Genomic DNA, 7,181 nt, shown 5'->3' on the forward strand with positions numbered 1-7,181 from the left:
TCAAAGCAGCAATAGAAGGACCACTACACGCAAGCATAAGGAAGGCGGCTGTCAGGGAGGAATGGAGGCGTATTGTTAAGCTTGCTACCTACCAGCACCTAGAAAATGATGACCACGACCACTCTGTCAAGAGTGAAACGACGAAGAAAAAGAGACTAAGAACGCAACATTTTCGTCATGAAAATATGGTCCACATACAAACTTATTTTATGCCAAAAACTAAGCAAGTACTGGCTGTTTGAGTTTATCTAAGTCACTCGAAATCATAAATTAAAAAAATAATTACTTTTACTCCCTAGGGACTAAAGTACTCACTTTACTCCCGCCTCGTAGGGCTATATTGACCTACTTTTAGAGCATGAGAAGTGAAAAGTGATTTTGTGATATAGTTTTTACCCATGCCCATTTTTACTCTTGAACCCAAGTAGAGGTGATTTAGCGACCACGTGCATTGACTTGGAAATTCAACCTTATTGTTTTAGTAATAAGCTACAATATCCATTGTAATTACTGAAAATACTAGCTTTAAAAATATCCTTTGTCAGGTATGTATTCGACTGGATGGCAAACTGGCAAATATTTAGCAGTCCGATAAGATAATTAGTCTAAATACACCATATTATGATTTGGACACAATCATTATTGGCATTAGCTAAACGCAGAAAGCAAAGTACTTTTTTAATCTCGGTTTTAATGTACGTGATTAGTGGACAATAAATTTGCTGGCTGTTTGTTGAATTTTCGGTCTTGGATGAAATTAAAAGTAAAAAACCTGCACAATAATAAACACTTTTTGCCACTTTTTTTAGGGTTCCGGAGCCAAAATGGTAAAATTGGGAACCTTATAGTTTCGCCATGTCTGTCTGTCCGTCCGCGGCTTTGCTCAGGGACTATCACTGCTAGAAAGCTTTAATTTTGCTCGGATATATATGTAAACTATGCCGACAAAATGGTACAATAAAAAATAAAAAAAATGAAGGGTACCTCCCACAGACGTAAAGTGGGGGTGATTTTTTTTTCTCATACAACCCTATAGTGTGGGGTATCGTTGGATAGGTCTTTTAAAACCATTATTTGGTAAGACGATTGTACGATTCAGTGATTTGTTTGCGAAATATTCAACTTTAAAGTGCAAATTATCATGAAAATCGAGCGTCCCCCCCTCTAAAATTTGTCTAAAACTTGTAAGTGGAAAAATTTGAAAAAACTATAACGGCTAAGTTTGCTTTTGAGTTTGTTTGAGAATTATTAGTAGTTTAAGAGAGCAGCAGGTATAAAATATACCTAAACTTGGAAGATTCCGTATAAAATACGAAATCCTTGGAAAAATAGTACTAAATTATTTTCGTAATGGCTACGGAACCCTATTTTGGGCGCGTCAGACACACTCTTGGCCGGTTTTTTAAAATTGATTATCGCATCAACGCATATAACGATGGACTTCCCGGTCGATTTTTCCAACATTAATGAGAACAGTTCCGAGCAAGTTGGAGAAAACTGTATTTATATATATTTCTAACTTTTTAAATTTGCTTACTCGTTAACTGACAAAAGAAAAATTACAAACAGCCAACCATCACTAGACTCTGTAAGAATTTGCGATATTGCGATGCGATGCATGGATGGATGGAATATTTTCTCACATTGTTTGAGAAAAGTACTATGCAAACCTCGGCCAGAACAGGGATTGCTAGACTTGTTTTATCCATCAATCCTTCATGGCTTCTGCAGTAATGTTACATAAGTCTCATCTAGTAAGATACTCCAGCTAACTTGAACTAAAATATTTTTTTTGCTCACCTGCGACCTTTACAGCTAACTTTTTATGTCATAAAGGTGACTACACAAATTTAAAACAACATTTCAACACACAATCTGCCTTTATTGAATAAAATGATAATCATTACATAACTATGCGCTACAATAGGTAATCAGCAGCATTTTACCTTTTCTTATTACTTTAAGACTGAAAAAGTTAAACAAGAATTGATTATGTGAAGTAATTAGAAGTGATGTTTCAGTCATAGAGTGCAATAAGTATTCAACTGTTTTGTAAATATCTTTATTATCAGTTTTAGTTTCAACTAATATTTCTAATAACAATACTTGTATGCACATTGTTTCAGGGTTCTTTAACTGATATGCAAACCGGAAAAAGTACATAATAGGAATGCATGCGGGATTACAGGTACAATCTACATCATGGGGTATAGGCCAAAAATTTTACATATAGTAGAACATTACAACATTAGCATCATGACAGTTAAATTAGAGTCATGCTTACAAACCAAACAATATCTTATTTAATGAACATGATAACCAAAGTAGGAGCATATAGTAGAATTACAACATTAGGTACATGACATTAAATTAGATCAGCTTACAAACCAAGTTCTTATTTAATGAACTGAAACCACATGTAGGCTGTTAGTTCATTAGGATTGTAAAATAATTTTTGTTTTTTTCCTCTTTACATTATTGCAAGTTGCAAGACTTCACCTACTCCTGTGCCAGTGATCGAATTGACTCGAAATTTAGCAGCATGGAGTAGGTATCATGATACAACTACATGTAGCCGCAATGCGTTTGTAATAAAGTCGTGAACAAAAAGCTTTTAGTAGAAGAATTACGTATCTATACATCATACCTGAGTCATTATCAAATTGTGTGCAGGTAAACTTGTCCTAATGTAAAAAAAAAGCTGTTTCCGTTTACACTATCCATTTTCTGCAGTTATTTTAGTGAAATGATTAATGATTTGCTGTCAGGTATATACCACAGATAATTATTGATGATTGGAATCGAAAAAAGGAGCTTAAAAATTATGTAATATTTGTAATGCAGTGGTAGCTTCATACAAATAGTAACTAGTTAGCAACAGTGTTCTGCGCTAAATTTGATAATAACTGACCTACACTACGGAACGGAGGCTGATTGAAGCGTAAGTGCGCTAGAATCTAGAGCACCCAACGGGCTTCTAAGATTGTAGCAAAAACTTACAACCAAGATCTAAGAATGGTTTTTTTGACGTCTCCGTCTAAAATGGTCTAAATGGATGTCTAGGATTAAATATATTCGCGACATCCGCCCTTAAAACTATCATATCATGTTAGTTTAGTACGGTTCGGTATTTGTTTAAAGTGATGTGATACCTCAATCGGATAGGATGTCTGTTTTTAGCTAAGTATACCTATTAAATCGGTGGTGGTGATTGGTGAATATTCTTTCTATCCTCACGGCAAATAAGCCTAAATAAAGATTTACGTACTACTATGACTTAAAATGTAGTCTAGTGACAGATTTATGAAATACCTATATGCCGTATCTGAAGCAGGACCCGCATATTTTTGGTCAGTTTTAAAACATTTTCTTAATCAAGCTCTTAACTCCTGCCATACCTATAATATTCGCACCTTTTAATATATTTAACACTAACGAACGTGATTACACGCCAATATTAATTCATTTTACATTTCACATATAAATCTATATAAATGAAACATGGCCTTAAATATTCATTTCTTATATTTATAGTAACAATGGCTGATGCAGACCTGAAATTAAATTTATCGAATACTGTGCATCACTGAGATCATATTGAAAAATTAACCTAGTTATCATAATTTAATTGTTAAGTAACGTAGATCTTAGCTTAAGAATATAATGTTAATTGGAGATGCGCGATGGGTAGGTACGTAGTGAAAGCCATCGGAACCAGAACGGAGTATTAAAAAAGAGTTTAATACAGCTTCATAAATATTCATAACTCTTTGTTATTTCTGGTAGAGTTTTAACACAGTTTTTATTACTTCTTATTATATTGTTAAATGTGCTAGTTACTTAATAATTAATGCTCTTAAAATTAAGAATAAATAGTTGCACAAAAATCCAGGCTGCATAAATAGAGAAATGCTTTTTAAAATATTCAGTGCCGGAGACACTTATTTTGTGTTTATGATATTTACAACTTGCACCGAATAATACCTCTATAGGAAAACCCAAAGGTAGTCTTAAAATAATACACGTACTATTACGAATTATACATATATTACGCACGTGTGCAGTAATCGACAGGTTAAAGACGAACATACCGCTAAAAATGTTTGCGACTTTGCGACACATCTAAATGGCAGCGCCGCTGTCAAGTGGCGTTCATCTTCTCGCTAACTGTACATACTATATCTGATATTTTATCTACATAAGTATAGAGATATCTAATTCATATAAATACAGAAATTGCTAACTATTTTGAGATTCTACGAGTGTACAAAATACATACGAGTATACTTAATATAGGAAATTTGCACAAAAGCCCTGAAGCGCCGTAAAAATTTAAAATATAATTATCTAATAGAATCATAATTAAAAGCCTAAGTAAAGGCGAAAACACACTGATATTATATCCAATGCTACGTACGACGAATATGTTTCTAAGCATACAAATATCAGGGTCCAGATATTTCATAATGCATTGCATACGTTGCGTACGTGGGATAAGTGTGTTTTCATCTTAAATATTCTCGTCTCAACATGTTGTACCTACCTACACATCTGTTACTGGTTTTATATATTGACGTATTGTGCCCATTTCCATCTCATTCAAATTGTATCCATTGATTAAGAAAAAAAACCTAATGGAATGATCGAATTTAGGCATAAAAGGAAGTTTAACTTCTAATTCATCACAATTTAAACATTCGCCCAAAACTTTAAGTCGAATAAATAATCTTTACAAAGCTAAGCTACGTCTCAAACTTTACACAGATAGTTTTTGTTTGTTTTATTTGCGTGTACCTAGTACCTACTAAATAGTATGGCTTGCAATGACGTACAAAAGAAGACTAGGCTCGTAGGAGAGCAGGACTTTAGATTTGATCTCTGTTACCATGTACATTAATGTGAAAGAAAATATGTACTTTTGTAACGCTTCAAAAATGTTTATTACACATATTTTGAAGTAATAAGGTCGTGGTTTATATTTGGGCGGTTTCAGACTAGTATTTTATAAGCGTTTATAAGCGCGTATAAGCTCGTGTAAGCGCTAGCGAGAACATGTCCTTTAGACCAAACACGCGCGAATGAGCGCGTACACGCGCGTTCGACTTAATGTAGCGTGCGTGTAAGCGCGTATACGCGCAGAAAAAAACGCTAGTCGGAAACCGCCCCAAAAGCAATTAGAAAAGATACATACTTTAACACATGTCGGAATTTGACAGCTCTGTGATTTTTTGTACAAAACCTGGCAAGTACTTCCGAAAATATATTTTTCTGTGAAAAGCAACCCAAAAGCCTGTATTTAAAAAAGAAAAAAAACCTTATCGAAAATCATTCGTCATTTCGAAAAAGATGAGTAGCCTCGAGTCACCCTTTCGTTAAATTGTTGTTAAATCTATATTTACATTACCACTACCTTACGGAAAGGTTATGTTAAAGCCGAATTTATCAAAGTTACGTCACGCTTAAGTACAGTCAAGGGCAAAGATATCGACTCGGCCAAAGATGCAAAAATATGTATATACACGGCCTTAGTGTTAAGTGCATAAAGTCGTGTATACATATTTTTGTAACTTTGGCCGTGTCAATATCTTTGCCCTTGACTGTACATACCTACATTAATGAAGATGTTTGTCATATACGTAGGTCGCCTTGTACAAGTTATAACAACAAAGGCCATAGTCGGGTTTTCATAGTAAGTCGGCCCTTACATCAAATGGGCTTGGGTTTTTTGTGAGTGCCTCTTATAGTGAAGAATATTTATGCTGAATATGAACATCCAAAAAAAAACCAGGTGGTACTTCCTTTAAAAAAATCAGCAATATGTGTATTCAAGCGGTGTTTTTTCAATGTCGTATGTATAAAAACTCCTCTATTATGATTCAGTTTTGTAATCAGTTTGTCGTATTTATGAGTAGGTTAAATGCTAATGACAACTTAAAAATAACAAAATTTTGTATACGACACTGAAAAACATCGATAACTTGGTTGCACATATTGTTGATTTTTGATAGGAAGTACCGCTTGGAAAATTTTGTTATTTAGGCAAGTACCAGGCCAATGTATGGTCCATTCTGAACAAAAAACTAGAGGTGTCACTACTTCACAACCACATAAAAAATGTGTTATTTTATTTGATATTTTTTTCATTTTTTATATGATAACTAGTATTAGTTTTTTGGGTGTCAATGCAAATAGCTTAATACATCCCTAAAAAACTACATTTAAAAAATCATATGTCAAAAACTGTCGAAAGTAGAATGTTCATATTCAGCATAAAAAGTCTTCACTACATATAAGAGGTACTCACAAAAAAAACCCGAGCTCATTTTATGTAAGGGCCGACTTACTATGGAAACCCGACTATGGCCTTTCAAAAATCATATTAAAAGATCGGCCAAGTGCGAGTCGAAGTCACGCACTGAGCTTCCATTAATTATAAATAATAATTAAACTTTTGAAGGAGATTGACCGGGTTTACCAAATGCTGCATGAACTTGGAAGTGATTTTCAACTGGTTCTTTGCATTTTATTATATCAAAAATATAAGTGCATATATTAAATTAGTTACAAGTGAAGCTAAAAATCCATTACGCCGGAGTCAGAAGTTAGTTAATTAACATTTTGTTTTTTTGACAAGTAGTTACATTAGTAGGTCCTATTGCCAATTCTTTTCACGACCCATTCAACACCCTGAATTATTAGACAAAGGGAGATTATGCACTCTGCGTTCATTTTGGGCGCAACTTGGTCCTACTTTCATAAAAATATGGTCAAAATACTTTGTACTTTTTACCAAGAGCAAACTATACATACAATATAAAATAACTTTATATTGCATAGAATAATATGGTATTTAAAAAAAAACAGCGCTATTACATAGCAATAACGATAAAGAAAATAAATATTTAAAAAAAATGTAACATTAGCCAGTATATTAACTACCATTCTAAATTTTTTCAAATTTTTCCACCCAACAGTAGATTTTAGGCGGGGGGGGGGGGACGCTCGATTTTAATGAAAATTTGCACTTCAAATTTTAATATTTCGCAAACATATCACGATATCACTGAATAGAAAAATCGTCTTACCAACCCCCCAATGGTTTTAAAAGAAAGAACTATCCAACGATACACCACACTATAGGGTTAGTCAAGACCCCCCCCCACTCGTCTAAGGGAGGTACC

The sequence above is a fragment of the Choristoneura fumiferana genome, chromosome Z (assembly GCF_025370935.1).
Source record: "Choristoneura fumiferana chromosome Z, NRCan_CFum_1, whole genome shotgun sequence".
NCBI lineage: Eukaryota > Metazoa > Arthropoda > Insecta > Lepidoptera > Tortricidae > Choristoneura > Choristoneura fumiferana.